This window comes from Gorilla gorilla, chromosome 12 (genome assembly GCF_029281585.2).
Source record: "Gorilla gorilla gorilla isolate KB3781 chromosome 12, NHGRI_mGorGor1-v2.1_pri, whole genome shotgun sequence".
NCBI classification, from domain to species: Eukaryota; Metazoa; Chordata; class Mammalia; order Primates; family Hominidae; genus Gorilla; species Gorilla gorilla.
The window spans coordinates 71,718,032-71,735,000 of NC_073236.2; the positions used below are offsets into that span (position 1 = coordinate 71,718,032).

The 16,969-nt window shown below is 38.3% G+C and overlaps 1 pseudogene; it reads left to right on the plus strand.

The window, feature by feature from the left end:
- Window positions 1-1,965: 1,965 nt before the first annotated feature.
- LOC101124784 (F-box/LRR-repeat protein 12-like) lies at window positions 1,966-7,457 on the plus strand (annotated as a pseudogene).
- The last annotated feature ends 9,512 nt before the right edge of the window (window positions 7,458-16,969 follow it).

Here is a 16,969-nt window from a genome sequence, read left to right on the forward strand (position 1 = left end):
CTCAATACATATAATAAATCTCTCAGACTAAAAAGGTGAAATAGTAATGAAGCAGCAATGAGGTAAAAAATATTTTTTAATTTGATTTCAGTACAGAAATTTGAAATCTGTTTAGTTGAAAATAGAGCTTCCTATTTCTCCCAAGTATTTTTCAAGCTTATTTGCTTACTTTAAAAGAATCTTCTAATTTTTGGAAAAAAATATATTTAACTTAACTTAAAACCTCTAAATGAGTTACACAAAATAAGTGCGGAATGGAGAAGTTGCTTTTGTCCAGAGAGCTGAGTTTTGAACGCAGCGAAGGTATTATCATTCCGGGGCTTATTCTTGGAGGGTTATGGAAGAGCAGAGTTTGTGTTTCTTCCTCTCTTGAGCTTGGGGCCTTCTGGGTTACTTGGAGCCTGAACCCTTCTTGATTTATTTCTTGTTGGCAACATTATCATTGCTTTTTGATGTATGTATGATATGGATCAGTGGGCTTTATGTAATTTGATTCTTAATGGAAATAAAGTTTGGGAAAAGAGGTAAGTCCTCCCCCAACGCCCTGCAACAAGGTATACGGCCATCAGAGCCTCGATGTTCACTTTCCTTTAATAGTACTCAAGATGCTTCAGCAGTATTTATAGGTACTGAGACCTGGACCCCCAATCTGAAACTATAGTTGAACATCGTCCTGGGCTTGGACTCTGGCCATCAATATCTACTAAAACCAAGAACAAGGAGAGATAAGTAATTCTTATCCTCACCATTCCTTCTCTTTGGAGATTTATTTTCTTTTATTTTATGTTGAGCGGGGGCTAGGAGGAGGAACATTTTTATTGTCTTAATGCAAGATAGATTTGTGTGAAGCGTATTTAGTTTCTTCAGAAACTATGTAGAGTCACTACGCTGAAAGAGTCTAATTTGCTATTTCTACTAGTTCAGAGTATTTGGGGACAGAGGTCTGTAAATCCTCTTGGAAATTTTCTAGAAAAGAAATTTCTATGCCCTTCTTCAGTAATGATCACTTGTAATTCCCCCCATACCTATCATTTTGTCACATTATTTCATTTGTATTAGCTATCTATTAAGAGAAATTATAAATATGAGAAAAAAATCATTTTGAAAGTCAGTGATTGTAAAACTAAAGGGTAAAACCACATATAATTTGTATGTGTCTTTACAGACCATAGAGGCCTATCCATCAAGTTGCAGGATTTACTTTGTTCCAGATTTATTATTTTTATGGCTCTTTTAAATTTCACTGAATTTTGTGATCTAGCCTTAAATCATGATTCCTAAAATACATCTTCAGGTAAATATCTTGGTAGAATATTTTTTCGTATGTATTGTAGAACATCAGAAAGAACATTACAACACAGCTTTGACTTTTTCGTTCCGTCAGTGACTATTGACTTTGAAAAGATCACAGAAACTAGGTGTACATTTCTCCATCTATAAGGTGGGTACAACCATGCTAATTTTCCTCCATTGCCTATACAAACTCAAATGAAAAGAAGTCATGTTTTCAGAAGAAAATGGTATTTAAAATGTTAGGTTGGTGGTAGTAAAATTAAGATGACATTTTACATCAAAACTGGGCAAATTGAATGAAAGTTTCTCTTCTAGTTTTTTCTCTATTTTGTTTTGTCCCGAATAAGATTTCTGAGTTAATAGATGAAGAGGTCATTAGGGGGAAGTTAGAGTTCTCAGATCTTGCATTTGTAAGGTTCTTTGGCTGAAACCTGACCCTAGAGTCTTACCAATTATGTGTGGACAGCTAAGGTTTTGTTAGGTGGTTTGAGCCCATGGCCCAATCCTTGAAGGAGTCAGGTAGTGAAAAGTTTCTAACAAAAGAAAAGGACTTTATCTTATACGAGAGAGTGTCAGCCCTTCTGTAATTCATTTAGAGAAAGAAGCCCACACCATAAAGAACAGAGTCGCCATTTTTGCTACTAGTGGAAATTGTCCCTCTTGACTAGAGCAATGCAGAGAGCAGTGGCTGTCAGCTCTAGCTCCACATCACTCCGGGAGCTTAAAAAATATCCCCATGACCAGGCCCCACTCCAGACCAACAAATCAGACTTCCTGGGGATGGCGCAGGCATCATCATTCATTGAAGCTCCTCAGCATATGGTATTGTGCTTCCGAGGTTGAGAACCACTGATCTAGAGACTGCAGTAGATAATAACTTGGCAAAAGGCTTACACAACAGAAACGTTTTTTAACATCCATTACTTTGTCTTTATTTGCGTTATCTTACTTTTCCAAAAGGGGATCTGTAAGTTGAAGACAAACAAAAAATACACTAGGATAGAAGTGCTGAAAATCTTGTCAGCTAGCCATGGTCTTCCCTGGGACAATCCTAACTTTGCTGTGAAGGAAGGGATGCTTCCCTCTTTCCTTCCAGCCTATTTATTATGCTATTAAAGAAACATAAAAATGAGCATAAGGTTCATCTGAACCATCTCAGATACTGCTGAATTTCTTATAGACATAAAATAGTCTTCCTAACTTAAAATGAGCCTACTTCATGATTATAGGTGTTCAGAAATTGGTGTTTTCTCTATTCTGTCTGAAATGATAAAAAGAAAAGAAACCCCAGACCTCAAAACATTCAAAAAATTTAACAAAATTATTTGTATATACACACCAGTGAAAACACATTCAGAAGCTATCAGTTATAGAATGAAAATGCTCAATTTCATTGTATGCTACACAAAAGATTGACCTGGGAGACAGAAATGGATTCTGGACTTGAGTTGGCCTTAGCTAGCTGGGACCTTAAAACTTTCCTTAACATTCACTCAACTTTCATTTCCTCACTTAAAAGGGCATCTATGACTCTGGCAAGCCAGATACCTTATCTGTTACATCTACAATCCTTATCCAGTTCTCAAATGAACCCTGCCGTAGAGACAAGTTCCAATTAGCCATAGACTTGCTTTAGAAATATTCCAACCACAGGTCATAATTTTTGCTGGGTGAGTAGAAAAGAATGTTGATGTCATTTACTATCAATTGCATTTGTCCCCTTTTATGAGGAAGATAATGCAGACATTGGATTAAGTTTCAAGGCTGTCTTAAAAAGACACATTACACAGAGAACTGGGAAATATTGTTTTCACTGATTATGTTACAGACAGTAATGTTTAACATGGCACATAAATCAGCAAAGTAAATGAGCAAGAGTCTGATATTTTTTAAAAGGAACTTTGTATTATACTTGTATGTTTGACATATAGTTGGTGCTCAACAAATGTTTGTTAAATGGTGAATGAATTTGTAAGGTTAAAAAGCAATTTCTTAGTCTCAAACGCTAACTTGAAGAGGTTCTAAAGATCAAAGTTTTCTGATCATAAAATACATTTTTCATTTAAATCAGATTTCTTAAATGGTTAAAATTTGAATACAGTAAAATTGGAAAAACTCATTATTGGACAGGAATGGCAATTTTGAATTAGTGCTTGAGCTACTATACTTATGTAATGATTTTAAAAAGTTTAAAATAGTTACACAAGCTTTGAAATATCTTTAATTTGTTTTATTAAAATCATAATCTCAATGAACAACTCAAAGGTAAATTTTTCCTATGGGGTGTATATCTAGTATTCTTACGGTTATATCAGCAATGATAAACTTTGTGGCTATGAAGCACAGTTTTGATTGAAGTGAAAATCACATTAATATTCTGACATGACCATTTGTTTAAATTAATGCTTTCTAAAATAAATTAATTTTGGTCAAATGAGTATTTAGTTCCTCTAGATTAAGTAATTATAAATTGAGGAACCATTTGGGAATACAAAGAATTAGGAAGCTTTTTGTTTTCCTAGCTCCTCTTATTTAAAATTAAAAATAAAGAAGATAATTATATTTAAGTGCATTCTGCCTTTAGTAATGGTAGAGAAAGTAACTTTGATTGACCCTTCTGCTGAGTACAATTTGAAAACAAGCCAACAAACAAATTAAGCACATCTTTCTGCTTAAAGATCCCAGAGAGCAAACAAGATAGTGAATGATCCCAAGGCCAGGATCTAGAGATGGGGCAAGGCTCAGAGAGATGATCCTGTAGCTGGGGATTCTTTTCCTCTTTTCCTGGAAATAGAGTCTGAGAGTTCAAGTGGGTGGGTAATGTTTTTTTTTGCAGGGGGACAGAGTCACTCTGTTGCTCAGGCTGGAGTGCAGTGGCACGATCTCGGTTCACTGCAACCTCCATGCCTCCTGGGTTCAGGTGATTCTCGTGTCTCAGCCTCCCTAGTAGCTGGGATTATGGGATTACAGGTGTGCACCACCATGCCTGGCTAATTTTTCTATTTTTAGTAGAGATGGGGTTTCACTATGTTGGCCAGGCTGGTCTTGAACTCCTGAACTCAAATGATCTGCCTGTCTTGGCCTCCCAAAGTGTTGGGATTACAGGCAACGTGTAATGGTTTTGATGCCCCATGGAGCTAAAGCAACAGGGATTGGTGTCGAGGGCCCACCCAAGTTGGGAAAGTGTCCTGGTAGTTCTTTTCCCCACTTTGAGTTGGGACCACAAAGGGTTGCACTCTAGAAGCATGGAAAGGCAAATGAGAAGTTGACCCTTGCAGGTGATCCAGAAGTGCTAGTATCCCCAGGTACCAGCTAAGGAAAATTAAATCTCTCCAGGAGAAACATAATATCATTATTTAAGGCCTTAAGTTACTTCTACAAGGAATTTTGCAAATGCAATATTCAGGGCAGGGCATACTAAAAAAAAAAAATCTAGATAGGAGGCATGAGTGAAAGCTGACAAAAATAGCACAATGAAAATAGATTCACAAGGGCTCCAGACATTGACATGATCAGATACAGAATTTTAAGTAAATGTACTTTGGTGAAGATGGCAAAGAATGAGATTGAGAATTTTGTCAAATGTGGAAACTATAAATAAAAAATCAAACAGAAAATCTCGTAGAGAAAATGTAATGACAGAAATCGGAAGATCTCAGTAGCTGGGTTTAAGAGCAGATTGACACAACTGATGAGGGAATTAGGAACAGCCTGATGGGTTAAAGAAAATATCCAGAAGGAAATATGGAGATACAAAAAGGATGGAAAATGAGAATAGGGGTGAAAACCATGAGAATGAAGTGAAAAGCTCTACTTTACGAGTAATTATAGCTCCATAAAAAGAGGAGAAAGAGGATGGAGTGGAAGCAAAATCTGAATAAATTAGAGATAAGAATTTTCCATAACTAATGAAAGTCATCAAGCCACAGAAGCCCTACAGATCCCAAACAAGATAAATATAAATGAAATCATTTAGATATATCATGACAATATTACCAAAAACCAAAGTTTAAAAACAAAATGCCAGATTAAAAAAAAGATTGCCTTTGAAGAAGGAACAATTTAACTCACAATTGACAGAAATGGTGGAAACCAGAAGACAATAGGATCATATTTTGAAGTGCTGAAAAAGAAAATTGCCAACCTTAAATTCTAAGCCTACTGAAAATATTTTCCTTTAATGAGGGTAAAGACCTTTCAAGCAAGCACTAAATTTAGAAAATTTGTCATTAGCAGACTCACACAAATGAAAATTCTAAACGTTATTGTTCAGAAAGAAGGAAAATTATTCTAGATGGAAGATTTTCCTTCAGTCTAAAGAACACCCAAATGGCTATATTGCACAGAAAAAAACTAACAGCCTTTCCTCTGAGATCTGGAACAAGACAAGGATGCCCATTTTCACCATTGTTATTCAACACGGTACTGGAAGTCCTAGCTAGAGCAATCAGACAAGAGAAAAAAATAAAGGGAATCCAATCTTGAAAGGAAGAAGTCAAATTATTATTGTTTGCAGAGGATATGATCTTATATTTGAAAAAAACTAAAAAATCCACCCCAAAACTATTAGAACTAATAAATAAATTCAGTAAAGTTGCAGGATACAAAAATCAATATACAAAAAATCAGTAACATGATGCTGACAGCAAACAGTCTGAAAAAGAAATCAAGAAAGTAATCCCATTTACCATAGCTACAAATAAAATAAAATACCTAGGAACAAACTTAACCGAAGAAGTAAAAGATCTCTACAATGAAACCTATGAAACACTGATGCAAGAAATTGAAGAGAACACAAAAAAAGGAAGTGTATTCCATGTTCCTGGATTGGAAGAAGAAGTATTTTTAAAATGTCCATGCTACAAAGCAATCTACAGATTCAATGCAATCCCTATCAAAATACCAATGACATTCTTCACAGAAATAGAAAAAAAAATCCTAAAATTTATATGAAACCACGAAAGTCCTAGAATAGCCAAAGCTATCCTGAGAAAAAGAACAAAACTGGAGGAATCACATTATCTGACTTCATATTATACTGACCTAATGTAACCCAAAGAGCACAGTAGTGGCATCAAAACAGACACAGCTCGAGATCTTTTCTTCCCTCCCGGTCTGGGACCAGATCCGCATCTCCATGTGCAGCCCTGTCCCCACCTTGGGGGGACGGGGAGGGGTGGCGGCGGAGAAGACCGGACGGAGGGCGCACCTGGTACCTGGAGATGCGGATCCCGGATCCCACCTGGGGCCGAGGTCGTTCTAACCGCAGATCCCTTTCCTCAGGGTTTGTCACCGCTAGAAGAGGCTGGTGGACGAGGGTGGCTGTGGCGACACGTCGACCTGACGCTCTACATGATACGATTTAAAGTCATGTAGCACCTCCTTGGCCGGTACATGGCATCCCAGCTTCATTCCCTGTGGATGGGCGGCTACCTGTTCTCTGGCTCCAGTTGTCTCCTGTCCTGATAAGAGCCCTGGGCCAGAAGTGCCCCAACCCGAAGCGCCTCTGCCTGCACGTGGCCGACCTGAGCACGGTGCCCATCACCAGCCTGTGCAGCGCCCTGGGGACCCTGAAGCTGCACAGCTGCGAGATCTCCATGGCCTGGCTCCTCAGGCAGCTGGACCCCACCATGCTGCCCCTGCTCGAATGCATCATGCTGGACTGCGTCCCTGCCTTCAGCGACGAGCACCAGCAGGGCCTGTCATGCTTCCAGGTCCTGCGCTTTCTGGTGGGGCGGCACCTACCGTGTAAGGAAGCTGCGGCTGGATGCCGGCCTGCAGGAGCTCAGCTACCTGCAGGGGCTTGAGGTGCTGGGCTGCACCCTGTCTGCGACAGCACCCTGCTGGCTATCAGCCGCTACCCGCGAGCCGTGCGCAAGATCAGGCTGACCTTAAGGGGCCTCTCTGCCCCTGGCCTGGCTGTCCTGGAGGGAATGCCAGCCCTGGAGAGTCTGTGCCAGCAGGGTCTTCTCAGCACCCTGGAAACGCCCTCTTTCACAGAAATCCTCTCCTCCTGCCTCACCACGTCCAAGTTCAGAGTCCTTGAGCTGCAGTGGCAGGGGTGGGAGAGTCAGGAGGCCAATAGGACCATGTGTAAGGGGCTGCTTCACTGTATGGTCATTGTCAGGGCTTGCCCCAAAGAGTCCATGGACTGGTGGGTGTGACCACTTCATCTATCCCTGGGACCCATCCCACCGTTTATTGTTGAGCCTCAGACCCTCTGAACAGCACCTTAAAGAGGGCAGATAATTAGACTTGAGGGAACTGAAAGCCCCAGATAGAGAGAACAGAGGCCTAGGGACCCAGACCTTTGGAATCATTGTTTGCCAGCTGTATGGCACTGGTCATGAGTTAGCCTCTTGGAAGCCTAGTTCCTACATGTGGAAACAAGGAAGACTACAGCTACCTCCTAGCTACATTGCAAAACCTTGCTCTAAAAGCTCCCAACCTCCAGAAGGCTGTCAATGAAGAGTCATTTTCAGGGTTGTCCTCAGGAACAGGACAGATGTAGAAGGGTGAGATTAAGAGCTAGGGGCACCCGAGGAGCCTAGCCCCCCTAAGAGTACCCCAGAAAGACTGCCTATGCATGCACACCAACAAGCCCACAGACCATTTATATACTTACATGCATACAGGAGACAGGGAGAGACAGGGCAACTTCGACTTGCAGTTTGATGATCAAAATGCTCATAAAGGTTCTCAATTGTATTTTCTGTATTTTGTATTCTGCATTTTCCATGTTTTTCAAGACATATATTATTTTGCTATTAAGGAAAAAAGTCATTAAAAAAAACAGACACATACACAAATGGAACACAATAGAGATCCCAGAATTAAGTCCATACATCTATAGTGAACTCATTTTCAACAAAGATGCCAAGAACATGTATTGGAGAAAGGACAGTCTCTTCAATAAAGGTGCTGGGAAAACTATATATCCATATGCAGAAGAATGAAACTAGACCACTATCTCTCACCATATACAAAAATCAAATCAAAATGTATTGAAGACTTAAATCTAAGACCTAAAATCATGAAACGACTAAAAGAAAACATTGAGAAAAATCTCCAGGTCATTGGTCTGGGCAAAGATTTCCACAAGCACAGGCAACCAGAGAAAAAATGGACAAGTGGGATCACATCAAGGTAAAAAGCTTCCACACAGCAAAGGAAACAATCAACAAAGCAAACAGACAACTAACAGAATGGGAGGAAATATTTGCAAAGTATCCATCTGACAAGGGATTAATAACCAGACTACATAAGGAGCTCAAACAACCAATAAGAAAAAAATCCGATAACCTGATTTAAAAATGGGCAAAAGATCTGAATAGACATTTCTCAAAAGCAGACATACAAATGGCAAACAGGCATATGAAAAGGTGCTCAACAGCACCGATCATCAGAGAAATGCAAATCAAAACTACAAAGAGATATCTCACCCCAGTTAAAATGGCTTTTAACCAAAAGACAGGGAATAACAAATACTGCTGACGATGTAGAGAAAAGGGAACTCTTGTACACTGTTGGTGGGAATGTAAATTGGTACAGCCACTATGGAGAACAGTATGGAGGTTCCTCAAAAAACTAAAAATAGAGCTCCCAATGTTAGGTATATACCCAAAAGGAAGGAAATCAGTATATCAAAGAGATATCTGCACTCCCATGTTGCAGCACTGTTCACAATAGCCAAGGTTTGGAAGCAACCTAAGTGTCTATCAACAGATGAATGCATAAAGAAAATGCAATACCTATACACAATGGAGTACTGTTCAGCCATAAAAAAAGAAAGAGAGCCTGTCATTTGTAACAACATGGATGGAACTGGAGGAGATTAAGTGAAATAAGCCAGGCACAGAAGGACAAACTTTGCATGTTCTTACTCATTTGTGGGAGCTAAAAATTAAAACAATTGAACTCATGGAGATAGAGAGTGGAATGATTGTTAGCAGAGGCTGGGAGAAGTGTGGGGGGTGGGAAGAAGTGGGCGGGGGGTAATGGTACAAAAATATAATTATATAGAATGAATATGACCTAGTATGTGTTACCACAACAGAGAGACTGCAGTCAATGATAATTTATTGTGCATTTAAAAATAACTAAAATAGTATAATTGGAATGTTTGTAACACAAAGAAATGATACCTGCTTGAAGTGATGAATACCTCATTTATCCTAACGTGATTATTACATATTGTATGTCTGTATCAAAATATCTCACATACCCCATAAATATATACACATAATATATACCCATGTAAGTGAAAAATAAAGAATACCCAGAAGAAGGTTTGGAGATAAAGAGAAGAATGAAGATCAAAAGAAAAAAAAGGAAAATATATGCATAAATTTAAATAAATATTAATTGAATACAACAGTAATAATATCTTGTGGGGCTTTATAAACAAAAATGTATAAAATATATAAAAAGGCATATAAGTTCTTAAGGGCAGATATATGGAGTTAAAGTATTCTAAAATCTTGTCTATCAGAGGGTGAAAGCAGAAATTAGTATTGAATTTTGATAAGTCAAAGGATGCATATTGCTATCAAAAGACACCGCTAGAAGAACACAAAACTTCTAAATGAATAGAAGAAAAGCTGAAATAATGAAATTTTTCAATCGAATCTGGAAGGTGGAAAAGAAGAGAAAAGCAACCATGGAACAGTTAGGTTGAGCGAAAATTATTGAGTAAGATTCCAGACTTAAAATGTAAAAGAATCAGTCATTACATTAAATCTAAAAGAATCAGTCATCACATCAAATGTAAATGAACTAAAATTGTCAATTGTGTAACTATTTAAACCCAAATAGATGGTATTTTCAAGAAACACATCTGTCTTAATCCATTTAGTGTTGTATAACAGAATACTTGCAGCTGGGCAATTTGTAAAGAAAAGAGGCTTGTTTGGCTCATGATTCTGATGGCTGGAAGGTTCAAGATTGAGCAGCTGCATCTGCTGAGGGGCTCAGGCTGCTTCAAGTCATGGCAGACAGTGGAAAGGAAGCAGGCACATGCAAAGAGATCACACAGTGAGAGGGAAAGCAAGAGACAGAGAGAAACTGAGGAAGGCAGACTCTAGCAACCTGCTCTCTCAGGAACTTATTCATTACTAAGAGGGTAAGAACTCACCACCGTTGGAGGGCATTAATCTATTCACAAGGAATCTACCTCTGTAACCCGAACACCTCCCAGTAGGCCCCACCTACCAACACTGCCACATTTGAGTTCAAGTTTCAACATGAGTTTTGTTGGGGAAAAACCATATTCAAACCATAGCCATATCGAAAACATAAGGATACAGAAAAGTTGAAAGTAAAAGATGATAGCGTTTGATGCACCAGGATGTAATTCCAATTTTGCATGTAATAACGTAGTCTCAAAATATACATAGTAAAAATTGACAGAAACTAAAAGTAATAGAACGACACGTTGGTGGAGATCTCTCAGTAATTGATAGAACAAGCAGAAAAACAATTGTCAAGGTACGGAAATTTTGAATAACACTATTAGTAAACTTGACTTACATGACATATAGAATATTGCAGTGAACACGTGTATAATTCTTTTCAAACACACATGGAAACTTTTTTTAAAAATTGAATATGGGTCTTAAAGCAAATTTCAAATATTTGAAATTAAACAGAATACATTCTGTGATCACAATACAAACTTGAAAGGTACCTAGATAATTAACTAGAGAAAAGTTACTACAAAATCTGTTACTGTATTTGGAAATTAAGGATTATACTTCTGAAGAATCCATGAGACTAAGAAGAAATCACAGTGAAAAATTAGAAAATATTTTGAACTCAGTGAAGCTGTGACATATCGAAAGTGATAGCATGCAACTAAAGTAATCCTAAGAAGGGAATTCATAGCCTAATATACTTACATTAGAAAAGGAGAAAATATGAGTCAGTAATCTAACTTGTATCTCAAGAAGGTGGAAAAAATAACAAATTATACCCAGAGAAGGACAAAAAAAAAAAAAAAAAAAAAAAAAGAAAGAGCAGAGATGTGAGATAAAAATATGTACAATAGAAAAATATCAATACATCAGAAATTAATAAAATTAATAAAATCTTTAGCAATGCAGACCAAGAAGAAAATATGTAAGGTACAGATAACCAGTGCCAAGAATGGAAAAGGAGACATTATCATAGATTATCTCAATAGATACAGAGTAAGCATTTGATGAAAGTAAGCATTTATTCATGATAAAATTTCTGGGTGAACTAGGAATACACAGACACTTCCTCAGTCTAATGAAGGGTAACTACAAAAAAGCCCACATCAAAAATCATACTTTCCCTTTGAGTTTAAGGACAAGACAGAAGTCTGTTATCATCACTTTCGTTCAAAATATTATTGGGAGTGGGGTCCTAGCCAAAAAAGTAAAACGTATAAGAACTGAAAAATAAGAAATAAGACCGGGCGCGGTGGCTCACGCATGTAATCCTAGCACTTCAGGAGGCCGAGGAGGGCGGATCACGAAGTCAGGAGTTCCACACCGGCCTGGCCGTAATAGTGAAACCCCGTCTTTACTAAAAAAAATACAAAAAATTAGCCGGGCGCGGTGGCGGGTGCCTGTAACCCCAGATACTTGGGAGACTAAGGCGGGAGAAATTGCTTGAACCTGGGAGGCGGAGGTTGCAGTGAGTGGAGATCGCGCCATTGCACTCCAGCCTGGGCGACAGTGCGAGACTCGGTCTAAAAAAAAAAAAAAAGTAAGAAATAAAACTGCCTTTTATTTGAAGATAATGTGATTGTGTAAATAGACAATTTAGAAGAATCTAAGAATTCTACAGTACCATGTGAGTACAAAGCAGTCTTCTGAAAGCCAGGAAGAGCGCCCCCACCAGGACAAATCCGCTGCCACTTTGATCATGAACTTCCAGCCTCCAGAACTGTGAGAAATTTCCTGTTTGTTTATGTCACACAGCCGGTGATATTTTCTCATGGCAGCCCAAGCTGACTAATACAGCCTTTCTGCAGAAAACTATAAAAAATTATAGAGAGCCATTAGGGTAGATCTAAATAAACGGAATAGCACAGCCGTTTATGGATTGGAGGATAGTATTTCTCTCCATAGTGATTTACAACAGTGCTTCTCAGACTTTGCTGTGTATTCGAGTTACTGGGGGATCTTGTTAAATGCAAATTCTGATTCAGGAGTTCTGGGGTGTGGCCTGAGAGTGTGCATTTCTAACAAGCTTCCAGGTACTGCTGACTCTTCAACCACACTTTGACTCCCAAAGATGTATAGGTTCAGTGGAATCTCATGCAGTGTCCTGGCAGTCCCTTGCACCCATACATAGTCATCTCCATATGTTTATATATGTATATATATATCAAGCTGATTCTTAAAAAATTTGCTCTCATTATTGCACTTTTAGATTCTTCTTCTTCTTTTTTTTTTATTTTAAGACAGAGCTTCACTCTTGTCATCCAGGCTGGAGTGCAATGGCACAATCTCAGCTCACTGCAACCTCTGCCTCCCGGGTTCAAGAGATTCTCTTGCCTCAGCCTCCCAAGTAGCTGGGATTACAGGTGCCTGCTGCCATACCTGGCTAATTTTTGTATTTTTAGTAGAGACGGGGTTTCACCATGTTGACCAGGCTGGTCTCAAACTCCTGACATCAGATGATCCACCTGCCTCAGCCTTCCAAAGTGCTGGGATTACAGGCGTGAGCCACCGTTCCCAGCTTCTAGATTATTCTTAGCATTAAATTACTTTAAGTATCTTTAGAATGGGTAAATAGGTTCATTTTTAAAGCTTTTTATTATGGAAATTTTCAAACGGCAAACAGGGAGAACATATAATGAATGTTCATATATCTATCAACTATCAACCTATTTTCTACATTTTTTTTATATATATACTTTAAGTAATAGGATACATGTGCACAACGTGCAGGTTTGTTACATAGGTATACATGTGCCATGTTGTTTTGCTGCACCCATCAATGCTTCATTTACATTAGGCATTTCTCTTAATGCTATCCCTCCCCCAGCCCACCACCCCCTGACAGGCCCTGGTGCATGATGTTGCCTGCCTGTGTCCATGTGTTCTCATTGTTCAACTCCCACCTGTAAGTGAGAACATGCGGTGTTTGGTTTACTGTCCTTGTGATAGTTTGCTTTGAATGATGGTTTCCAGCTTCATCCATGTACCTGCAAAGGACATGAACTCATCCTTTTTTATGGCTGCATACTATTCCATGGTGTATATGTGCCACATTTTCTTAATCCAGTCTATCATTGATGGATATTTGGGTGGGTTCCAAGTCTTTGCTATTGTGAATAGTGCCGCAATAAACATACGTGTGTATGTGTCTTTATAGTAGAGTGACTTATAATCCTTTGGGTATATGCCCAGTAATGGGATTGCTGGGTCAAACAGTATTTCTAGTTCTAGATCCTTGAGGAATCACCACACTGTCTTCCACAATGGTTGAACTAATTTACACTCCCACCAACAGTGTAAAAGCATTCCTGTTTCTCCACATCCTCTCCAGCAACTGTTGTTTCCTGACTTTTTAATGATTCCCATTCTAACTGGTGTGAGATGGTATCTCACAAATGCAAATGCAAATTTGATTTGCATTTCTCTGATGACCAGTGATGATGAGCATTTTTGCATATGTCTGTTGGCTGCATAAATATCTTCTTTTGAGAAGTGTCTGTTCATATCCTTTACCTGCTTTTCGATGGGGTTGTTTGTTTTTTTTTCTTGTAAATTTGTTTAAGTTCTTTGTAGATTCTGGATATTAGCCCTTTGTCAGATGGGTAGATTGCAAAAATTTTCTCCCATTCTGTAGGTTGCCTGTTCACTCTGATGATAGTTTCTTTTGCTGTGCAGAAGCTCTTTAGTTTAATTAGATCCCATTTGTCTATTTTGGCTTTTGTTGCCATTGCTTTTGGTGTTTTAGTCATGAAGTCCTTGCCCATGCCTATGGCCTCAATGGTATTGCGTATGTTTTCTTTTAGGGTTTTTATGGTTTTAGGTCTTACATTTAAGTCTTTAATCTATCTTGAGTTAATTTTTGTGGACAGTGTAAGGAAGGGATCCAGTTTCAGCTTTCTACATATGGCTAGCCAGTTTTCCCAGCACCATTTATTAAATAGGGAATCCTTTCCTCATTGCTTGTTTTTGTCAGGTTTGTTGAAGATCAGGTGGCTGTAGATGTGTGTTATTTCTGAGGCCTCTGTTCTGTTCCATTGGTCTATATATCTGTTTTGGTACCAGTACCATGCTGTTTTGGTACCAGTACCATGCTGTTTTTGTTATGTAGCCTTGCAGTATAGTTTGAAGTCAGATAGTGTGATGGCCTTCAGCTTTGTTCTTTTTGCTTAGGATTGTCTTGGCTATGCAGGCTCTTTTTGGTTCCATATGAACTTTAAAGTAGTTTTTTCCAGTTCTGTGAAGAAAGTCAGTGGTAGCTTGATGGGGATGGCATTGAATCTATAAATTACTTTGGGCAGTATGGCCATTCTCACGATATTGATTCTTCCTATCCATGAGCATGGAATGTTCTTCCTTTTGTTTGTGTCCTCTTTTATTTCATTGAGCAGTGGTTTGTAGTTCTTCTTGAAGAGGTCCTTCACATCCCTTGTAAGTTGGATTCCTAGGTATTTTATTCTCTTTGTAGTAATTGTGAAAGGGAGTTCACTCATGATTTGGCTCTCTGTTTGTCTATTATTAGTGTATAAGAATGCTTGTGATTTTTGCACACTGATTTTGTATCCTGAGACTTTGCTGAAGTTGCTTATCAGCTTAAGGAGATTTTGTTGCTGAGACGATGGGGTTTTCTAAATATACAATCATGTCATCTGCAAACAGAGACGATTTGACTTCCTCTTTTCCTAATTGAATACCCTTTATTTCTTTCTCTTGCCTGATTGCTGTGGCCAGAACTTCCAACACTATGTTGAATAGGAGTGGTGAGAGAGGGCATCCTTGTCTTGTGCTGGTTTTCAAAGGGAATGCTTCCAGTTTTTGTCCATTCAGTATGATATTGGCTGTGGGTTTGTCATAAATAGCTCTTATTATTTTGAGATACATTCCATCCATACCTAGTTTATTGAGAGTTTTTAGCATGAAGGGCTGTTGAATTTTGTTGAAGGCCTTTTCTGCATCTATTGAGATAATTGTGTGGGTTTTGTCGTTGGTTCTATTTATGTGATGGATTATGTTTATTGATTTGTGTATGTTGAACCATCCTTGAATCCCAGGGATGAAGCTGACTTGATCGTGGTGGATAAGCTTTTTGATGTGCTGCTGGATTCGGTTTGCCAGTATTTTATTGAGGATTTTTGCATTGATGTTCATCAGGGATATTGGCCTAAAATTCTCTTTTTTTGTGTGTGTGTCTCTACCAGGCTTTGGTATCAGGATGATGCTAGCCTCTAAAATGAGTTAGGGAGGATTCCCTCTTTTTCTATTGATTGGAATAGTTTCAGAGGGAATAGTATCAGCTCCTCTTTGTACCTCTGGTAGAATTTGGCTGTGAATCTGTCTGGTCCTGGAGTTGTTTTTGTTGGTAGGCTACTAATTATTGCCTCAATTTCAGAACCTGTTATTGGTCTATTCAGAGATTCAACTTCTTCATGGTTTAGTCTTGTGAGGGTGTATGTGTCCAGGAATTTATCCATGTCTTCTAGATTTTCTAGTTTATTTGCATAGAGGTGTTTATAGTATTCTCTGATGGCAGTTTGTATTTCTGTGGGATCGGTGGTGATATCCCCTTTATCATTTTTTATTGTATCTATTTGATTCTTCTCTCTTTTCTTCTTTATTTAATAGACCGTTTGCTAGTGGTCTATTTTGTTGATATTTGCAAAAAACCAGCTCCTGGATTCATTGATTTTTTGAAGGGTTTTTTTGTGTCTCCATCTCCTTCAGTTCGGCTCTGATCTTAGTTATTTCTTGCCTTCTCAGCATTCGAATTCTTAGCATTCGGTCAGTCTTACTTCCTTTCTTACCCCCTCCTGCCTCCCACAATAGATTATTTTGAAGTAAAATTAGATATTGTATGATTTTATCAGTAAAAACTTCAGTAGAAATCTTTTTTAAGCATAAGCACAATACAGTGATCACATTTAAAGAAATGGAGACTACTTCTCAAAATTATAAAATATATAGAATGTTTTTGAATTTCTCCTCTTGTTTTATTTGTTAAGAAAATGGTTGTACAGTTTTGGTTTTCCTCCTTGATGTGGTTTAATATGTTCCGCCACCCTCTCCATTACCTGTAAAATGGTCATAGATCTAGAGGAGACTTGGTGAGATGTGACATTTATTTATTTATTTTGCAAGACTGCTTCATAGGTGGTGGTGTAGACATTCTATGGTATCCCAGAGAAGGCACAGAACTTGTGATTCTATTTTTCATGACATTAAGATTTATCAGGCAGTTCCTCATCAACTTTTCACCTGCTGGTTTTTAGCAGGTATTGATGGTAACTGCTCAGATCTATACTTTCATTACAGGTTGCTAAATGGTGATATTCTAATTCTATCATTTTACTTATTTACTGGGTAGAATTCTTCTCCTAAAGAAGATTTTTCCCTTATCAACTACTGATCCCATGATGTGTAATTCCTGCAGAAAAGCCATGACAAATCCTTGATACTTTTCCTTTATTTGTCAGACTTAGAATAATGAGTTG